Below are 22,409 nucleotides of genomic sequence, written 5' to 3'. Positions count from 1 at the left end.
TTATGCGCAACCCTGGTTTTAGCTAAGCAATTATTTCACACTTTAGTATTCTCAAACTTTTTCAACTTTCACGCAATAATGAGCGCGAGCCATGGATATAGCACTATAGGTGGAATAGAGTATGGTTGTTATGGAGAAGACAAAAAGAAGGAGATAGTCTCACATCAACTAGGCGTATTAACGGGCTATGGAGATGCCCCTCAATACATATCAATGTGAGTGGGTAGGGATTGCCATGCAACAGATGCACTAGAGCTATAAGTTTATGAAATCTCAAAAAGAAACTAAGTGGGTGTGCATCCAACTAGCTTGCTCACGAAGACCTAGGGCAATTTGAGGAGGCCCATCATTGGAATATACAAGCCAAGTTCTATAAGGAAAAATTCCACTAGTATATGAAAGTGACAACATATGAGAATCTCTATCATGAACATCATGGTGCTACTTTGAAACACAAGTGTGGAAAAAGGATAGTAGCATTGCCCCTTCTCTCTTTTCTTTCTTTTTTGGTGGGCTTCTTTTCGCCTCTTTTATTTTTCGTAAAGTCCGGAGACTCAACTTGTGAGGGAGTCATAGCTTCCATCATCCTTTCCTCACATGGGACAATGCTCTAATAATGATGATCATCACACTTTTATTTACTTACAACTCAAGAATTACAACTTGGTACTAGAACAAAATATGACTCTATATGAATGCCTCTGGCGGTGTACCGGGATGCAATGGTATAGCATAGCAATGACATAAAAAATGAACAAGCCATGAGAACATCATGCTAGCTATCTTACGATCATGCAAAGCAATATAACAATGATGGTATGTGTCATAATAAAATGGAATGGTGGAAGTTTCATGGCAATATGTCTCAAAATGGCTATGGAAATGCCATAATAGGTAGGTATGGTGGATGTTTTGAGGAAAGGTATATGGTGGGTTTAATGCACCGGCGAAAATTGCGCGGTACTAGAGAGACTAGCAATGATGGAAGGGTGAGAGTGCGTATAATCCATGGAATCAACATTAGTCATAAAGAACTCACATAGTTATTGCAAAAAAATTATTAGCTATCGAAACAAAGTATTAGACGCATGCTCCTAGGGGGGAGGTTGGTAGGAGTTAAACATCTCGCGCTCCCGACTTCCACACAAAAGATGACAATCAAAAAATAAATCATGCCCCGACTTCATCACATAACGGTTCACCATATGTGCATGCTACGGGAATCACAAACTTTAACACAAGTATTTTGACCAATCCACAATTACTCACTAGCATGACTCTAATATCACCATCTTTATGTCTGAAAACAATCATAAGGAATCAAACTTCTCATAGTATTCAATGCTCTTTATATGAAAGTTTTTATTATATCCCTCTTGGATGCCCATCATATTAGGACTAAATTCATAACCTAAGAAAATTACCATGTTGTCTAGGGAGACTCTCAAAATAATATAAGTGAGGCATGATATTTCAGCAATTTCTATAAAATAAAGCCATTGTCGTGCTCTAAGAAGTTATAAGTGAAGCACTAGAGGCTCGGGGGCCATAGGTCATGGAGAATAGACCCGGGGGCCATAGGTTTCACTAGAGGCTTCTCTCTTGAAGGAAAATAATACGGTGGGTGAACAAATTATTGTTGAGTAATTGATAGAAAAGCGCAAAGTTATGACGATATCCAAGGCAATGATTATGAATATAGGCATCACGTTTGTGTCAAGTAGACCGACTCCTGCCTGCATCTACTACTATTACTCCACACATCGACCGCTATCCAGCATGCATCTAGAGTATTAAATTCATAAGAATAGAGTAACGCCTTAAGTAACATGACATGATGTAGAGGGATAAACTGAAGCAATATGATGAAAACCCCATCTTTTTACCCTTGATGGCAGCAATACAATGCGTGCCTCGCTACCCCTACTTTGTCACTGGGTGAGATCACCACAAGATTCAACCCAAAACTAAGCACCTCTCCCATTGCAAGAAGAACCAATCTAGTTGGACAAACCAAACCAATAATTCGAGGAGAAATACAAAGATATAAAATCATGCATACAAGAATTCAGAGACGATTCAAATAATATTCATAGGTAAACTGATCATAAGTCCATAGTTCATCGGATCTCGATAAACACACCGCAAAAGAATATTACATCGGATAGATCTCCAAGAACATCGAGGAGAACATGGTATTGGGGATCAAAGAGAGAGAAGAAGCCATCTAGCTACTAGCTATGGACTAGTAGGTCTGTGGTAAACTACTCACGCTACATCGGAAGGGCAATAGAGTTGATGTAGAAGCCCTCCATGATCGAATCCCCCTTCGGCAGGATGCCATAAAAGGCCCCAAGATGGGATCTCACGGGTATAGAATGTTACGGCGGCGGAAAAGTATTTTGGTGGACGCTTCTGGTCGTTTGGGAATATTTGCGAATTTATAGGCCAAGAATTAGGGTTGGAGGGGCTCTGAGGGGCCCACAAGCCCTCAGGGCGCCCCTAGGTGTAAGTGCATCTAGTGCCACCCCTAGTTGGTTTTGGAGTATTGACGACAAACCTAGTTGAGGAACTAATGTGATTGTGAGAATTGCAGGATAACACAGGTAGAAGTCCCTCATTGATTCGGTTTTCCTACCAGAGATGACCCCTAGAAATGTAAGAAGACATTGAAGACAAAGGTGGTATGTGAAGACATTCACATTGAAGACTATGACAGGAGAAGACATCGCATGAAGACTATGGAGCGCGAAGACTTAGTTCTTTCGTCGTTCTTTTTCTTCTTTGTTGAGTCATAGGAACCACCGAACTGTTAAGTGGGGTCCAAGAGAACCAGTCAGAATGACTGAAGTGATGGTTAACCAAAATCCTATGTCTTCGAGTGAAGACTATGAGAGCAAATCTTCTCCAGAGTTGGATAAGTCAGCTTTGCTTGTAGCCCAAGTAAAGTTGTCGTGTGTGTTTGAAATCTGACCGTTGGAACACGTGTCAGTTCCTTAGTGACCCAGGGTCATTTCGGACAAATCAGGTCAGGTTGCCTAGTGGCTATAAATAGCCCACCCCCTACAACCATAAACGGTTGGCTGCTCAGAGTTAGAGTACGGCTTTTGTCGTTTGAGAGCAACCCACCTCGAAGCCTTTGAGAGAGAATTCCTTGCGAGGATAAAGCCCTAAACACCCAGAGCCAAAGAGTGTTAGGAATCACTTAAGTCTTCTTGTCTGTGTGATCTGAAGACTTATTACACTTGAGAACTGTGAATCCTCCAGCCGGTTAGGCGTCGCGTTCTGAGCATCCAAGGGTCATTGTGGATCACCGGTGAACAAAGTCTGTGAAGGTTTGGAAGTCTACCTTGAAGACTTACCAGAGTGATTGGGCGAGGTGTGTGTGACCTTAGCTCAAGGGGAACACGGTGAAGACTGGGTGTCCTGAGCTGCGTGTTCAGGACTGGGTGTCCGGGACTGTGTGTCCTCAGGTTTAAATACCTAGCCGCCCTAACCAGACGTACAACTGTCACAGCAGTTGGAACTGGTCCAACAAATCATTGTCTTCAACGAGTCACTGGTTTCATCGTTCCCTTACCATTACTTACTGTTGGTCCTTATGAAGTCATTGTATGATTGCATTATCTTTTGTCTTCACTGAGTGACTGCTTGTTCTGATTGGCTTCACAATATCTTCCTACCTGATCCTTACTGCCTAGCTGCTATTAGTCATCATGCTTTCACTTCATTGAATACTTGACTATGGTTTGCCTAGTGTAGTCTACCTTCTGCTGCATGCTAATAGGTTTATTTCTATAGTTTGTCTTCGAAACTTCCATGTTTTGAATACTTTCATAAAAATCGCCTATTCACCCCCCTCTAGTCGATCACTAGCACTTTCAATTGGTATCAGAGCAAGGTACTCCCTTTTTCTGTGTGATTCGGTTTAACCACCTGGAGTTTTAGCTATGTCGACTGCAGGGATAATTAATGTCTCTGCTGCTTGCCCCGTCTTCGATGGAAATGAATATCCATACTGGAAGAATAAGATGCGCATGCATCTTGAAGCCATTGATGTCGACCTATGGTATGTCGTCACGAATGGCGTTCCCAAGGCTGGTGAAGGTGTCACCGCTTGTAACATCCCAAATTTTCAATTTGGAATGTTATACATTAGATCATCATTGCATATCTTATTTTATTTTTTCATTTTGGTTGATCCTAGAAATTCTACACAACTCAATGACCCACGGAGAGAGTTGGGGATTTCGTTATTTTCATATTTGAGTTTTCTCAAATTTTGAGAATAGATCATTTGATTTTAATTATTTTATCATCAATTATTTCTATTACAAATATGAGAGAGGGAATAAAATGACTTTCCCAAAATAAAGAAATATTGAGGATTTAATAATAAAATCAAATAAGATTTTATTTCGGAGTTTTTCGGTGTTTTATTTGAATTTAGGAAAAATGTGCGTTTTTCAAAATTGAATTTAGGCCCCAAATAAATGTTCACCTTGTGAGGCTTGATTTTAGAAGCCCGTGAAAATTTATTTCGGAATTTTTGGAGTTCATTTAGTATTTCTTTTTACTTTTCTTCTGCGTGTAATAAAAAAACGAACCGACCTACGGGCCATGTCCGACTAGGACTCCGGCCCGGCTAGCCTTTATAAGCCGGGGGAGGCCCTGCCCCAGCCGAAACCCTAAGCCGCCCCAGCCCCAGCACCGCCGCCAGCGCCAGCGCAGCCGCCGCCCCGCCGCGCCGCGGGACGCCGTCGCCGCCGCACACCGCCTCGTTTTCCGTGCCGTTTTTTTGTTTTTTTCGAAAAACCGTTGGTTTTTCGTCAGTTTTTTAGATTCGGTTTTTTTAAATAGATCGGTTTTTCCGGTTTATTTAAATAGCGAGCATTCGTCAGTTTGTTCGTTCGTTCTAGCGAACGTTCGTCGTTTTTTTTCTTTTTCTCGGATTTAATCTGCGATTTTTCTGATCGCGATTCCTGATCCGATTGTCGTTTTAGTATAACTTTTCGCTCGTTTATCGGAATCAGGCGATTCAAGCACCTGGAGTTTCATCTCGAAACCCTCTATCCGTTTAACCAACTTAAACAAGATTTTGCTACTGTAAAAATTGCTCTAGATCCAGATTTGTAGAACGAAGTTGTTTTCTTTCGCCGTTTGACTTTCGTTGTTTCGTTCGATTTGATTCTTTTTGCAAACCGGAGTTCTTAAGTTGAACCTTCTGGTTAGATCTCTTATTTGAGTTTTACCCGTGCATTACATGAGTACTTATTGTATGCTTGTTTGTTTGTCTGCGATAGAATACCCGGTGTGCGCCGCTTGTTACTTCGAATCTCTAGGTTTCGCGGATCATCAGCAAGGCAAGTAACACTTTGATCATACCTTTTCTACTACCCAGTTTTATTGCATTAGATCAAATCCTCACACATTGCATGATTAGGATATAATTAAATTGTGGGATGGGAAGTAGTTGAGGTAGTACCTATTACCTGTTTATTTTCAAACCTTTGGGAGTTACTTCCGCGTTTTGCTTATTATGCCATGCTATGCTAGTAGACATGGATTGGGTGAGTGATATCCATGATAGATGTGAGTTTTGTTAATTAATGGTTTATCTAAGGTGGCAACTTAAACACACATCTAGGTGGATTGAGGCACCTGGGTATTCCAGGACTTGCCTGTTTTCTTTTGGACCGCCACCCAGGCTCAAAGGGATCATGAGACTATTCATACTAGAAACTTCCGTGTGCAGCCACAAGCTATTATGGGCTCTAGCATAGTTGACTAAGTCGTCCGAACTCTTACAGTGGTAGACTAGCAGATGTAGGGGATATAGGTGGTACGGTCTACCCGATCGTAAGGTGCTAGCGCTTCTGAAAGACTATGTCTCGGTCATCCGTCTTCTCAAACACCTTGTAGTGCGAGAAACCAAACGGAGGCAATCGAGTCTTGTGGGGAAAAGTGCGCAAACCTCTGCAGAGTGTAATAAACTAATCATGGTTAGCCGTGTCCCCGGTTATGGACATCTTGAGTATCTAGTACCTGGATTATCATGTGAATCTCAACATGTTACTCTAAATTAATTTTGTTGGGTTTTGTTTAATGATGATGCTTAATTGGGATTGAGGATGCTGTCAACCATTCTCAATGTTTAACAACTACCATGATAGTTAAATAAAATTTATTCCTTTGTAGTAGGGAAAAATTGGCTTTACGCAAAACTGTAACCACAGAGCTTTCCACCAGCCAAATATGAATATAGTATAGCTGTTTCATTCCTTACCCTCTATGTGTTACATTTCCAGCATATTCCATGTGCTGACCCGTTTTCGGGCTGCAACGTTAATGTTGCAGACTTATCAGACGACGATTAAGGAGTTTTTAGGTCGTGGTTCTATACTCAGTGATGCCGTTGGAGTTGATGGACTCACTTATCTTCCAAGCCTTCCGATGTTATCGTTAGTAGATGGCCTTAAGCCATATTTATTGTAATAAGTTCTCGTTTGCGACACTCGATGTAATAAGTGTGTGATTGCTACTCTGTTATAATTCCTCCGAGTACTGTGTGGTGTCAGCATTACTGATCCAGGGATGACACCGGAGCACATAGATCAGACTGTTTGAGGTCTGGTCGCTACAGAGATGGTATCAGAGCACACGCTGACTGTAGGACACGACCACTAAGTTAGAGACCTAGATCACTATTCACTCTCTTCTCTTCTGACCTCTCATATTTTCTACTCTTTAGGATGGCGGATCCAAGGAACAAGTTCACGCAACCAGATGAAGATACACCCTTTGGACGTCACTTGAAGGAAGTCACTAGATACTTGAACATAGGAATACCAAGCTTCACCGGAACCTACAACGCCACTTTACCTGAAGAAGAGCGCTGGATGATTCAAGTTCAAGTTCCAGGAAGGACGTTCATGCCAGTCACTGAGCCCATAGAGTTTTCTTTTGATGCACCAACTTGGAGTTTGGGAATGAGCATGGCAGCTCACATCGCCATGGGACGCATTGGAGAAGTCTACCGCAATGACCTCAAGGATACAATCTACCAGATTTGTGGGCGCCGAGATGAGCACTGGGAGATGATCAGCACCAGGAAGGATAGATCAATTGCAGCTTTTATCCAGGAGCTAAACCAGCACATTCGACGACAGGAGAACCAGATGTGTGCCGACATGATAGATCTGAAGAAGGCTAAGACTAGAATCAAGGAACTGGAGGAAGAACTCAAGGCTACACGTGAAGATTATGAAGAAGAAATTGAAGTATTGGTGGATAAGAATGCCGACCTAACAATGAAGATCGGAATATTTATGGGAGGCCCTACACTAGTAGAGGAAGACGAAGAACCCAAGGAGATTAGCCCGGAAGACTACATCATCATCGACGACACCGATTCGGATCCAGACGGAAGCGATGATGACTATGTTGATGAAGCTGGAGCAGATATCATGGAGTCTGCAACCGAAGAATATTTCTAGTAGACCACCTCATCAGTAGTAGTAGTCCACCATGTAAATATAGTAGTCCGAGCACTTTTGCGATAGTTAGATCGATTGTATGCCCTTGTTTGATTGAATGAAGTGAATTGTTTGATTTTGCCTCATGTGCATATGGGTAGTGTTTTCTCTTTAGACCCCCTCTATTCTTACATCTCATCTTTTCTAAACCCTCAGATGCCTCCGAGACGTGACCCCGGATTTACCTTTCCACTGGAGCTCACTCACTTGATCCAGCAGCAGAACACATTGATGCAGTTGCTAGTCCAGAATCAGAATCAGGGGAACAACAACAATAACCCACCACCACCACCTATTGATCACTTAGCGCGTTTTCTTAGGCTAAATCCGCCAGTGTTTTCCAGTAGCACCGAGCCGATAGTAGCAGATGATTGGCTCCGCAAGACAGCTAGAGAGTTGACCACCGCAGGATGCACGGATGTGGAGAAGGTGAAGTTTGCTGCACATCATCTTGAAGGACCCGCAGCATCATGGTGGGAGAATTTCACAGCCACTTTCCCTGTCGACACTGTCACATGGGACCAGTTTCAGCAGGCTTTTTGTACTGCCCATGTTTCAGCAAGAGCTATGGCCATGAAGAAGCGCGAGTTTCGCAACTTGTGCCAAGGAGGACGGATAGTTGGCCAGTATGTGGAGGACTTTAGTAAATTAGCATGTTATGCCCAGATGACGTTGCTACGGATGCAGCTAAGCAGGAGAAGTTTCTGGAAGGACTGAATGATGAGTTGAGTATGCAGTTGATGGTAGCAACCTTCACAACTACCAGGAGTTGGTAGATCGTGCTCTTATGATTGAAGGGAAGCATCAGCAAATTGAGAACCGCAAGAGGAAGTATGGACAAGGAAAGTACAATTCAGGAGCTCAACAGAAGCCACGTTTTACCCCTAGACCGGGAGGACATTTTTAGCATACCCATGGAGGAGGTAGCTCGCACAATCACAATGGCACCAGGAATGGAAATGGAAATGGAGGAAGCAATGGCCAGAATTGCACCAACCCATCAACCCCAGCCAAGAAGGACCTGAGCCAAGTCACTTGCTTTAAGTGTTCGAAGATCGGACATTATGCCAATGAATGCCCTGAGATACAAAATGGAAATGGCAATGGAAGCTCTGGGAAGAAGCCGAACCCTTTTAATAGGGGACAGGTGAACCACGTTAGCGTGGAGGAGGTTGAAGCTCAGCCTGATGCACTAATAGGTAAGTTTCTGGTTAAGTCATTTACTGCACTCTTTTTTTTATACTGGCGCATCGCATTCATACATCTCCAGGGGATTTGTGGATAAGTATAACCTACCAACCCATGCCCTTAGGTCACCCATGTTAGTAACCTCGCCTGGAGCAGAGTATTTGGCTAGTCGATGGTGTGATCGGTTACCATTAAGGATTGGTAACTATGTTTTTCCCTCAGACCTAATAGTATTGGAATCTCAAGGATTGGATGTGATATTAGGCATGGATTGGTTATCAAAGTATGAAGGAAATATTGAATGCGCTAGTAAGTCAATTTTGCTTACCACCCCAGAAGGGAGAAGGATAAAGTATGTATCCCGACATGTGCCGAAGAGGACTCAAGTAAATTTCTTAACAGGAGTTGTGCAGGAGGAAGTACCAGTGGTAAGGGATTTCCCTGAAGTATTTCTAGAGGAGTTGCCAGGCATGCCACCGGATAGAGATATTGAGTTTTTGATTGAGATATTGCCAGGCACCGGGCCAATATCAAAGAGACCATATAGGATGCCAACAAAGGATTTGGTAGAGATTAAGAAGCAGATTAAGGAGTTACTGGATAAGGGATATATTCGCCCAAGTTCTTCGCCTTGGGATCGCCAGTACTTCTAGTGGAGAAGAAGGATGGATCGTTAAGGATGGTTGTTGATTATCGAGGATTGAACGAAGTAACAATCAAGAACAAGTACCCACTACCAATGATCAATGATCTGTTTGACCGATTGCAAGGAGCTAAGGTATTTTCCAAGATTGATCTGCGATCAGGATACCACCAGTTGAAGATTCGAGAACAGGATATTCCTAAGACAGCTCTTACCACCAGGTATGGGCTGTACGAGTATACCGTTATGTCATTTGGTCTGACTAACACACCTGCCTATTTTATGAACATGATGAACAAAGTATTTATGGATTTTTTGGATAAGTTCGTCATAGTGTTCATTGATGATATCCTGGTTTATTCGAAGAATGAAGAGGAGCATAAGGAGCATTTGCGTTTGGTACTTGGAAAGCTCAAAGAACATCAATTATATGCCAAGTTCAGCAAATGTGAGTTTTGGTTGAAGAAAGTAGGATTCCTCGGACACGTTATATCTGGAGAAGGTATAGAAGTAGATCCTACAAAAGTAGATATCGTGACCAAGTGGGAAGCACTAACTACAGTGGGAGAGATCCGGAGTTTTCTTGGACTCGCATGATACTACCGGAGATTCATTGAGAATTTCTCAAAGATTGCGAAGCGTATGACGGAGTTATTAAAGAAAGATACCAAGTTCATATGGACGGAGGAATGTGAGGCTAGTTTCCAGGAGTTGAAGAAACGTTTGGTTACCTCACCAATGTTGATTTTGCCAGACCAGACCAAAGATTATGAGGTGTATTGCGACGCTTCACGTCGAGGACTTGGAGCAGTGCTTATGCAGGAAGGGAGAGTTGTTTCATATGCCTCAAGACAACTGAAGCCTCATGAGTTGAATTATGCCACGCATGATTTGTAGTTAGCAGCCGTAGTGCATGCTTTCAAAACATGGAGGCATTTCCTCATTGGAAACCATTGTGAGGTGTACACGGATCATAAGAGTTTGAAGTACATTTTCACACAGAAGGAGTTGAATCTCAGACAAAGGAGATGGTTGGAACTCATCAAGGATCATGATATGAGATTGCAATACCATCCCAGAAAGGCTAATATAGTAGTTGACGCCTTAAGCCGTAAGAGCCATGTCAATATGTTAATGACGGGAGAAATACCCAAGGAGTTAGCAGAAAATCTTCGTGAACTATGTTTGGAAATAGTTCCGAGAGGCTATGTAGCAGCATTGGAGATTCAGTCAACCTTGATGGATAGAATCAGAGAAGCTCAGAAGACTGACAAAGAGATTGCCGCTATAAAGGAGAAACTAAGCAAAGGAAAAGCTAAAGGATTTCGTGAGGATGAGCACGACACCCTATGGTTTGAAGACCGTGTTTATGTGCCCAATGACCCGGAGATCAGGAAGTTGATTCTGCAAGAGGCACATGATTCACCATATTCGATTCACCCAGGAAATACCAAGATGTATTTGGATTTGAAGGATATTTTCTGGTGGACCGGAATGAAGAAGGATATTGCGGAGTATGTAGCAGTTTGTGATGTATGTCAGAGAGTAAAGGCAGAGCATCAGAAGCTAGCAGGATTGTTACAACCATTGCCGATACCCGAATGGAAGTGGGATAAGTTAGTCATGGATTTTATCACGGGATTACCCAGGACTCGTTCAGGCTACGACTCGATTTGGGTTGTAGTTGATCGATTGACGAAAGTAGCTCATTTCATCCCAGTAAAGACCACTTACACCAGTGCTAACTTGGCAAAGATATACATGACCAGGATCGTATGTTTGCATGGAGTTCCAAGGAGTATCGTATCAGATAGAGGAACCCAGTTTACCTCAAAGTTCTTGAAGCAATTGCACGAAAATTTGGGTACCAGGCTAGAATTCAGTACAGCTTTTCATCCATAGACAGATGGACAGACCGAGAGAGTCAATCAGATTTTGGAGGATATGCTGAGAGCTTGTGCGCTAGATTACGGATCTAGTTGGGACGACAATTTGCCATATGCAGAGTTCTCTTACAACAACAGTTACCAAACCAGTTTAAAGATGGCCCTTTCCAAGCCTTGTACGGAAGGAAGTGCAGGACACTGTTGTCATGGGACGAAGTTGGAGACCGCCAGTTGTTTGGACCTGACTTAATTGAAGAGTCTGAACAGAAGGTGAAGTTGATTCACGATAGGCTCAAGGTAGCCCAGTCCAGACAGAAGAGTTATGTAGATTCTAAACGCAAGGAGACCGTTTACGAAGTCAGAGATAGAGCTTATCTTCGAGTATCTCCACTTCGGGGAACAAAGCATTTTGGAGTTAAAGGGAAGTTAGCGCCACGATTTGTAGGACCACATCGAGTTTTGGAGCGTATGGGAGAAGTGGCCTACAAGTTGGAATTGCCTGAAGGATTGTCAGGAGTTCATGATGTGTTCCATGTTTCCCAATTGAAGAAGTGTCACGCGGAGATGGCTGACATACCGTTGAGAGACACAGTGCCTTTGGAAACTATTCAGTTGGATAACGATTTGACCTATGAGGAGAGACCCATTAAGATTCTCGAGTTTGACAATCGAGTCACTCGCAGCAAGGTTATCAAATTTTGCAAAGTTTAGTGGAGCCACCACACAGAGGATGAAGCCACCTGGGAACGAGAGGAAGAATTGCTCAAGGACCACCCTCACCTATTTCCTAGCCAACCCGAATCTCGAGGGCGAGATTCATCTTAAGGGGGGTAGGTTTGTAACATCCCAAAATTTCAATTTGGAATGTTATACATTAGATCATCATTGCATATCATATTTTATTTTTGCATTTTGGTTGATCCTAGAAATTCTACGCAACTCAATGACCCACGGAGAGAGTTGGGGATTTCGTTATTTTCATATTTGAGTTTTCTCAAATTTTAAGACTAGGATCATTTGATTTTAATTATTTTATCATCAATTATTTCTATTACAAAAATATGAGAGAGGGAATAAAATGACTTTCCCAAAATAAAGAAATATTGAGGATTTAATTATAAAATCAAATAAGATTTTATTTCGGAGTTTTTCGGTGTTTTATTTGAATTTAGGAAAAATGTGCATTTTTCAAAATTGTCGGATTTCGGGTTCCAGCAGACCCTTGAGGTTCGAACACTAGGGTCCGCGCGGAGATTTCGCCTTCTACCTACCTGCACCCCTCTGCCTCGCTAAGATCTAAGCTATGGAAAGAACAGCACAAGAGACACATTTATACTGGTTCGGGCCACCGTTGTGGTGTAATACCCTACTCCAGTGTGTGGTGTGGTGGATTGCCTCTTGGGCTGGTGATGATGAGCAATACAAGGAAGAATAGCCTCGCGAGGGTCTGTTCTTGGCTGAGGGGGTGAACTGCTAGGAGGAGTTCAGTCACCCTTCTCTCTCTCTTCTCGATTCTCTCTCTGATTTTCCTCTCGATCTCTCTCTGATCGATCTCCACCCCCCTCCCCTAGGGGTGGCTAGTCCTATTTATAGGCAAAGGCCCTGGGCCTCTTCCCAAAAATTGAGCGGGAAGGGCGCCAACAATTGGCCATTTTGAAGGGGAACATCTGGTACACTTATCCTGACTAAAGTTGGTCCTCGCCTGCCAAAGGCTCTGGTGGTGACGCTGGCTTGGGCTCCACAATGACTTCCTCCCTACCGTTGGACTGGTCTTGGTCTCGTTGCACCGAAACGGGTGCCTTTGCTTGATGCTCTCGCCTGCGCTTGCTCCCTTTGCACCAAAGAGGAAAGGAGGACACTGCGCGGGCTGGCGCCCGCCTGGCACCCTTGGTCGTCATGGCTTGCTTCACGGGCACCTCGTGAGGTACCCCGCCTTGATCTCTCCGCCTCCTCGCGAGCCAGCCTGATGAGGCCGTGCCTCAGGAAGCTCCGTGTCATCCGCCCCGCGAGGCTTGGCCCCTCGCGAGGGTCTTGGGTCTGTGTTGATGAAGATGGGCCGTGCTGGGCCCCCCTTTGAGCAACGCCGCAGGCCGCAGGCAGACAAGTCTGGGGACCCCCGTTCCCAGAACGCCGACAGTAGCCCCCGGGCCCAAGGCGCGCCCGCACTTGGCCGTGCAGGGAGGCGAAAGGGCAAGGGCGAAGCGCCGCGGGCCCTAACAGCCTGCGGCCTTGGGCGCCGCGTGGCGGTTGATTGGACGTGGGCGTCTCCACAACCGCGCGAGTTGATAAAGGAGCGGCATCTGCCTAAGCTTTGCTTTTTGCTTTCTCCGGTTGCTGCTCAGATCCCCTTTCTTGCGCCTCTCCTTCCTTCCTCCAAAATTTCCAGATCTACTCCGACTGCGTGACCTAGGAAGCCATGGCGCCTCGTCAGTCATCGGCCGGAGCTTGGTACTCGTCTGCCCTGGACTTGCCGAACGTGTCGGAGGCGAGCCTCGCCCGGTTGCGCCGGATGGCGGCGGCGCGGGGCATCGACGGGGCGAAGGTGTTCAAGGCCGGCTCCGCCACCCCTGAGGGCCAAGGGAGCACCTTCTATCCGTTCTTCATAAGCGCCATTGCTGCTGGCCTGGTGCCTCCCTTCTCCGAGTTCTTCTTCTCTGTCCTCCGCCATTATAAGCTACTGGCTCTGCATCTCCGCCCCAACTCCGTCCTTCTCCTGGCAATCTTCGCCTATTACTGTGAGGCTCACATAGGGGTGCAGCCCTCAGTGGCCTTGCTGCTCCACTACTTCTACCTCCGGACCTCTCGCAGTCCTGCTTCCGCGTGCGCGAGCTTCATCGCGTACGGTGGCGCCATTTCCATTTCGAACCCCGGGAAAAGGATTGAGGGCTTCAGGAGCAAGTGGGTCTTGGCAGATGCTGGGCGCATCCACCATCGGCTGATCTTGCCCACGGAGCAACCCACGAGCTCCAGCGATTGGGGTCGAGCGAAGCTCACAGACCCCCGCGCGAAGCTAGTGTTGGAGAAGATGGACGCGGATCTGAGGCCGGCCAACATGGAGGCGGCGAAGCTGACCGGCGCATCGCTGCTGAGGGAATTCCTGGAGCACCAGCTGGCTCCGCTTCGGCAGTACTCACTTCCGATGTGGAGGCCCCATCCGAGCCCCGCGGCCTTGGCCGACGAAGATCTGGCTGAGGTCCTCCAATCTCTGGTCGGGGGCGATGTGGCGAGGTTGGAGGGCGCTCCTACGCCCTTGCTCCCCCGCGATGACTGGGAGCAGGTAGTGGAGTCCATGCCCGTCTTCAACGGGGATGGGCCCGTGCCCATGGAAACTCCCGGGGAATCGGTGGACGTGTCCTCCGACGACTCCAGCAAAGAGGAGGAAGGAGGGGAGCGGGAAAAAGGGACTGACTCCGAGGCGACTAACGGAGAGTCGAGGGTTCCCCTCCCTCGGCGCAGGTCCCGCGCTCTCCACCTCTTTCCGAGCGATGACGACGATGATGATGACGAGCAGGGTGGCGGGAGCTTGCCCCCGATCACGAAGAAGGATAGGCCGGGCTGATCTCCCGCGGGTGTGCCCCGGCCCCGAGGCGGACCGCAGGCGCGCCTTCCGCTCCCGAGCTTCCCAAGGTTGACCCTTCTAGCCGGCTTTCAGGCTTCAAATTTGGCCGGAAGCTGCCTGAGCTCACTGGCGATGACCCGTAAGCGCTTGATCCTTGTCTTTATTTCTTGTTCTGCTGCTGAGGCTTGACGTCCACATCTCTTGGACAGGCTGGTGCCCGCAGCAAAAAAGCCGAAGGGAGCTCCTAAGGTTCCATCCGTGGAAGCGCCTCTGCCCGCGAAGGAAGGTGACCGCGACGCACGGGCTTCTCCTGTCTGGTCGTCCTCGCGAGCCCTGGCTGAGCTGGCTGGGGCAAGCTCAGCCCCCATGGCCCAAGTGACTCCCAAGTTGCCTTTGCCCGCTGCCGCCTCTACAGCTGTTGGGGCGCGGCAGGCTCCGCCTCAGGATGCTGTGTTCGTGATGCCGCCTTCTCCTCCTACTCCATCGACTGCTGTCTCTCCGACTCCTCCTGCCGTTCTGGATCGTGCTGCTGCTGAGCTAGACCGGCTGTGGCAGGATCTTCTTGGCGCCGACCCTCTCTTGGTGGCCGGGCGCTTGGAGCTGGCTTCAGGATGGATTCGCTCCGACGCTTCGATTCGGGCGGCGCTGGTCCAGGCCTCAACGGCTTGCGATGAGGAGAGGCAGGCCGTCCTTGAGGCGAAGGCTGCTTGTAACGCAGCCCTGGGGGAGGTGGTCGACGTCCGTGGTCGCTGCAAGGTGCTGGAGGACGAGCTGCAAGGCCTGCGGGACCTGCTCGCGAAAGAGGCCCGCCTTCGCCAAGAGCAGGAAGCAGGCATGAAGGCTCGCGAGGCGGCCGTCAAGGAGAGGGAGGTCAAGCTCAGGAGGCGCCGTGACCGCCTAGGCACACTGGAGCAGGAGTTGGGGGCGAGGAAGGTCGAGCTGGACGATAAGGCCCGGGTTCTTGCCGAGGACCGCGTGGCCTTCGCGGAGATGGAGGCGAAGGCTCACTCCTTGCTGAGGACGCTTTACGATAGCGGCCTGGAGAGCCCGCTGGCTGGCGCCGAGGATGGCCCCGCCAAGCTGCTTCCCTTCTTAGTTCGCGCTCTTGAAGATGTCGCCCTTGGCCTTGGCCCCACGGTCGAGGCCGAGGTGCGTGTCCTGTATTCTGCAGCGCTGACGCGGGTCCTCACCCACATCTACCTTCGCAATCCCGGCGTCGACCTCGACAGCCTGCTAGAGCCAGTAAGCAGCGAGCGTGCCGCTGCCGCTGCCGAGGCCGTGAAGGCTCGCGCGGAGGCTCTGCTGGGGAAGTTTCTGGCCTTCAGCACCAAGCCGAAGCAAGGCGCTACCGACCCCGCTGCTCCATGAGGCGAACCCACTCCGTGCTGCTCCACCACCGACAAGTGACTCCGTTCTGGCTCCTGTCCTGCCTTTAATTCCTGCACATGTATCATGCCTCGGGGAGGCGTTTAAACTTGCGTTTGGCATTGAGATAACAGTGTGGACTGTAATATTTGCTTTTGAATTCCTTGAAATTTATGCTTTTCCTTCCTACTTGCTTATGTTCTACGCCGGCAGAGCCCGGCCCCGCCCATACCTCAGCCGCCGTTAGCCCCGACCGGAAACCAGGACGGTACCAAGGAGTGAGGGGCTACGTGACAAGTTAGGCTCCTGAGTCGCGATGCTCAGGAGTCCCCCTTGGCGCACGAACAGCAAGTAGGGAGGTGTGATGTGGGTGGATCTACCGTTCTACGTCTGCAGAGCCCGGCCGCGCGCATACCTCGACCGCCGTTAGCCTTTCGGAACTAAGGAGTGAGGGGCTACGTGACCAGTTAGGCTCCTGAGTCGCGATGCTCAGGAGTCCCCCTTGGCGCACGAACAGCAAGTAGGGAGGTGTGATGTGGGTGGATCTACCGTTCTACGTCTGCAGAGCCCGGCCGCGCGCATACCTCGACCGCCATTAGCCTTTCGGAACTAAGGAGTGAGGGGCTACGTGACCAGTTAGGCTCCTGAGTCGCGATGCTCAGGAGCCCCCCTTGACGCTCAAACGGCCTTCGTACCTTGGCTCCGCTCGGGGAGAGACGCGCGACGAACCAGGCCCGGGGGGGCCTGGCTGGGCGGCGTGTGTCTGGGCGTGACCCAGGCGCAGCCCCCGTGCCCAGCCCCCTCGTGTGACACTCCCGAGGGGAGGCGTTACAATGAGGCTAGACACTGAGCTCTGGGCTCCCTGAGGTTGATGCGGCCCGGGGGCCACCCCCAGTTGTTTATCACCAGCGCGGAGCATAGCGCTTCCGTATGTGTACGGGCATAGCCGCTCCTCGGCAGTGTCGTCAGCCAGCGCAGAGCATGGTTCTTCCACTGGTACGTGGGAGGGGGCTCCCCTCCGGGAGGAGCCCCCGGGGCATGTACAGCCCCACCCTGACACGTGGCTGGCATGGTAGGGCCTGGCGAGGTGTATCTGGGCACCCGTGAGCCAGCACGGGACTCACGGGGCCCTACCTCTAGGCGGGTTGCACCTGGCTCTGGGCCTTATCTTGTGATGTGTACCTGCAAATTTGGTTAGATGCCGGCACTCTACGTCCTCGGGTCCCGGCACTCGAGCTGGTCTCAGTCGTCGCTGGTATGCCAAGTCGCGATGCCGTGGACAAGGCCAGAGGGTGAGGGCTGGAGAGCCAGTAAGAGCCCTGAGTCGCGATGCTCAGGTACCCCCCCTTTAACGTGCAAGTGGTCGGCATGGAGAAGAAGAGGTGCCATGGACCGGCATCAAATAATCAAGTATGGTGGGTCGAACGCATAGCCGGAAATAAACGCAAAAGGGATACATGCCGCTGGGTCAGGCCCGAGCGACTTGGGGATGATGCAGCCCGAGGGGCGCCCCCAACAAAGTAAGCTAACAACATGAAATAAAAGGGATACATGCCGCAGGGACGGAGCCACGCGGCCTGGGAATATTGCAGACCTGGGGGGCGCTCCCAGCTGGAAATGAAACTTGAAAGATGTCACCTGATGATGTTGAGGACGAAGGAGTGTTGGTGTAGTAGACTCGGTGGGCTGCGGAAGCCGATCCTCACGAGCCCCCAGGCCCAGGGGCCTCGGGAGGCTCCGGAGGCGCTGGTGGCTCCTCGCGGACCATCTCCATCTCCGCCAGGGCTGCGGAACGCCTGGCCTCTTGAGCCTCCATGATACCCCTCATGAGGCGCTGGTACGTGGCAGCCGCGTTCGGCAAGCCGTAAGGCATGCGAACGTAGTTGTGAGGTGGACCTTCGTAGAGCCCCACTCGCGAGGGCCAGAGGCGCTCCAGAGAGGCGACTCGATTGAGCCCTGGTATGTCGATGCAGACGCGCAGCCCACCATCCTCGCCTGGATGGGGAGCCACAGCTGGTAGGCGGCGGCCGCCTTTCATGACTCTTGACTCCTGTAGCTCCTGAATGGCCTTGCTGACGAACTCCTGAGGGTCTAGCTCTCCTTGCCTTACTCCTTCTTGAGGGAAACGTGCTTCGAAACACGCCTCCATGTGGTGCCCAAGCGCCTTCCTCGTGACCATAGCTAGGTCGGTGGCCCTCCAGGGGAGAGTCCCCGAGCTCTGCCTGAGGAGGGCGCCGGGCGCGCTTTCCTATGCGATGGAAGGAGGTTCCCCTGGGCAGGCGCGGGCCCTGAGGGGCCTGCCTCCTGAGGGTCCGGGCCGGACGATGTCTTCTTCTTCTTGAGGGTGGTCTCGGGAAGCCTCCTGCTTCTGCGATCCGGGTCTTCCAGTGACGCGGCCTGAAAGGCTCGTTCCAGGGAACACACCGCGTCCTTCTCTTTACAGGGCACCGTGATGACTCCGCCACTTCCTGGCATCTTGAGGATGTTGTAGCCGTGGTGAGTTACGGCCATGAACTTGGCAAGCGCTGGGTACCCAAGGATGGCGTTGTACGGCAGGCGAACGTGAGTGTCATCGAAGTCGATGAGCTCGGTGTGGTAGTTGTCGCGTGCCCCGAAGGTGACAGGGAGGCGGACCTGCCCAATCGGGACCGTGGAGCCATCGGTGACTCTGGAGAAAGGCTTGGTTGGCTGAAGCTGGCTGTAGGGCACTTGGAGATTGTTGAATGTTTCCACGGACAGGACATTGAGCCCTGCCCCGCCATCGATGAGGGTCCTAGTGACCACCACGTTGCTGATGATTGGGGAACAAAGCATCGGGAGGACTCCGGCTGTAGCCGCACACTTGAGCTGATCTGCTGAGCTGAACGTGATGCCGTACGCCGACAAACTGAGAGGGCGCGTGGCTTCGAGCTTGGGGAGGACTGCATTCACTTCACGGGCGAACTGCTCGAAGATGCGTTGAGAGGCTGGTGCTTGAGCCCCTCCCAGGATGCAGGCGATCGCGCGCGGCTCCTGGAAGCCCCCAGCCCCCTCGTCCTGATGGCGGTCCTCGTTTCTCCTTGGCTGCGGCGGCAGCGGAGGGAGGCCTGCGTTGCCTTGCGGGCGATCCTCGCGAGGCTGATCACTCCAGTCTCCCTCGCGAGGCGGGTCTTGCCAGCGATCCTCGCGAGGTATATCGCGTCACCCTTGGCGCGGGCCGCGGTCTTCCCAGCGTCATGCGTTCCTTGCTCCTCCACGACCGTAGCCGCGGTCACCGCGATCGGGACGATGGCCGATCCTTCCTTCTCGCACGGCTCGGAGCTCTTGACATTCGTTGGTGTTGTGGGTGTGGAGGTCATGGTACACACAGTACCAACTACCCTTGGAAGATTCGGGCTGATCTCTGCCCCGCTTGGTGTCTGGTTCTGCCGCGAGCACGGCAGCCCCCTTGCGCTTCACATCCTTGGCCTTGGGCTTCTTCTCTTCTGGGTCTGTGGCAGGCAGCTCGAGGAGGGAGAGACGCCCTTCCTCAGCCCTGGCGCACTTGGTTGCCAAGTTGAACAACTCCAATGAAGTGCACAGGTCTTCATGCATCGCCAGCTCCTCCTTCATCTCGACATCGCGCACGCCGTCGGAGAAGACTGAGATGATGGCCTCCTCGGTCACCTTGGGAATCTTGAGGCGTGCGTTGTTGAAGCGCTGGATGTACTTCTGCAGGGTCTCTCCGGGTTGTTGCTTAATGCGGCGCATGTCGCTCACGGCGGGTGGCCGGTCGCGAGTACCTTGGAAGTTGGCGATGAAGCGGGTGCGCATCTCGTCCCAGAAGGAGATCGTGCCTGGAGCCAGGTTCAGGAGCCAGGTGCGGGCCCCATCCTTGAGCGCCATGGGAAAACAGTTCGCCATGACCTTCTCGTCTCCGTTGGCAGCTTCGATGCCCAGCTCATAGAGCTGGAGGAACTCCGCAGGGTCGACCGTTCCGTCGTAACGAGGAGGCAGGTCTAGCTTGAACTTGTCGGGCCACACGACGATGCGTAGCTCGGTGGTGAAGGCACGGCAGCCTGCTGTGGCCACGGGAGGCCTTGGGTGGCGGAGAGCTTGGTCTTGCATGTCCCCACGCGCTGTAGCTGGGAGCAGCACGGGGTCTTGACGTGCGGGAGCAGGAGCATGGTCGCGACGTACTGGAGCAGGGAGTGCCCGGGCAGCTTCTTGCGGGCGAGGGACTTCTTGGCAGCTCTGCTCTTGCCGCGCTGGCACCTGACGGAGCGGGTTCCGCCCAGGGGCCACGCGCCTTGGAGCCATGGCGCCTTCTTGAGGACGAGGCAGCTGGGGCGCCGCCGGAGCTTCGTCGCCCGCGCGAGGCAGGGTGCGGTGCAGCGGAACGGACGGCGCAGGAGAGCCCCCTGCGGCGCGGACGAGCTCGGCGATGCGGTCGAGCCATTCTTCATAGACGTCGTCGACGGGACGGTAGCGCAGGAGCTCGTTTGCCGCGATGAGTGCAGCTCGAGCCTCCATGGGTGCGCGGAGCGCGCGGGATGAAGAACCAGCTGGGGTGAGCGAGGGAGTAGCGGTGCGGCCGTCTTGCCGCACGGACGGATGCTGAGACGACGCTTGCTGCTCGTCCCCCGCCGGGCCGGTGGCGGCGTTGACGGCAGGTGACAGGGAACGGCGAGGGCGCCCGCTGACAGGAGCCGTCTGGGCAACGCGGGAAGCAAGAGCGGCTCGGCGCTCAGCGCGGGCCCGACGAGCGTCTGACATGGACGTGATGGTCGGAGGAGAACGGGGTGGTGGAAGACGAGTTCTGGCGCACCCCTACCTGGCGCGCCAAATGTCGGATTTCGGGTTCCGGCAGACCCTTGAGGTTCGAACACTGGGGTGCACGCAGAGATTTCTCCTTCTACCTACCTGCACCCCTCCGCCTCGCTAAGATCTAAGTTATGGAAAGAACAGCACAAGAGACACAAGGTTTATACTGGTTCGGGCCACCGTTGTGGTGTAATACCGTACTCCAGTGTGTGGTGTGGTGGATTGCCTTTTGGGCTGGTTATGATGAGCAATACAAGGAAGAACAGCCTCGCGAGGGTCTGTTCTTGGCTGAGGGGATGAACTTCTAGGAGGAGTTCAGTCACCCTTCTCTCTCTCTCTCTCTTCTCGATTCTCTCTCTGATTTTCCTCTCGATCTCTCTCTGATCGATCTCCAACCCCCCTCCCCTGGGGGTGGCTAGTCCTATTTATAGGCAAAGGCCCTGGGCCTCTTCCCAAGAATTGAGCGGGAAGGGCGCCAACAATTGGCCATTTTGAAGGGGAACATCTGGTACACTTATCCTGACTAAAGTTGGTCCTCGCCTGCCAAAGGCTCTGGTGGTGACGCTGGCTTGGGCTCCACAATGACTTCCTCCCTGCCGTTGGACTGGTCTTGGTCTCGTTGCACCGAAACGGGTGCCTTTGCTTGATGCTCTTGCCTGTGCTTGCTCCCTTTGCACCAAAGAGGAAAGGAGGACACTGCGCGGGCTGGCGCCCGCCTGGCACCCTTGGTCGTCATGGCTTGCGTCACGGGCACCTCGTGAGGTACCCCGCCTTGATCTCTCCGCCTCCTCGCGAGCCAGCCTGATGAGGCCGTGCCTGAGGAAGCTCCGTGTCGTCCGCCCCGCAAGGCTTGGCCCCTCGCGAGGGTCTTGGGTCTGTGTTGATGAAGATGGGCCGTGCTGGGCCCCCCTTTGAGCCACGCCGCAGGCAGGCAAGTCTGGGGACCCCCGTTCCCAGAACGCCGACAAAGATTGCATTTAGGCCCCAAATAAATGTTCACCTTGTGAGGCTTGATTTTAGAAGCCCGTGAAAATTTATTTCGGAATTTTTGGAGTCCGTTTAGTATTTCTTTTTATTTTTCTTCTGCGCGTAAAAAAATGAACCGACCTACGAGCCGTCTCCGACTAGGACTCCGGCCCGGCTAGCCTTTATAAGCCGGGGGAGGCCCAGCCCCAGCCGAAACCCTAAGCCGCCCCAGCCCCAGCGCCGCCGCCACTGCCCGCGCTAGCGCCACCGCCGCCCCGCCGCGCCGCCGCACGCCGCCCGAGGTTCGCCGTCTCGTTTTCCACGCCGGTTTTTTTTTAATTTTTTCGAAAAACCGTCGGTTTTTTGTCAGTTTTTTTAGATTCGGTTTTTTTTAAATGGATCGGTTTTCCGGTTCATTTAAATAGCGAGCGTTCGTCCGTTCATTCGTTCTAGCGAACGTTCGTCGTTTTTTTCTTTTTCTCGGA

Source organism: Triticum urartu, chromosome 2A (assembly GCF_056163025.1).
Source record: "Triticum urartu cultivar PI428250 chromosome 2A, HENAU_Tu73, whole genome shotgun sequence".
In the NCBI taxonomy this organism is placed as follows: domain Eukaryota; kingdom Viridiplantae; phylum Streptophyta; class Magnoliopsida; order Poales; family Poaceae; genus Triticum; species Triticum urartu.
Note: the sequence above shows the minus strand (reverse complement) of the source record.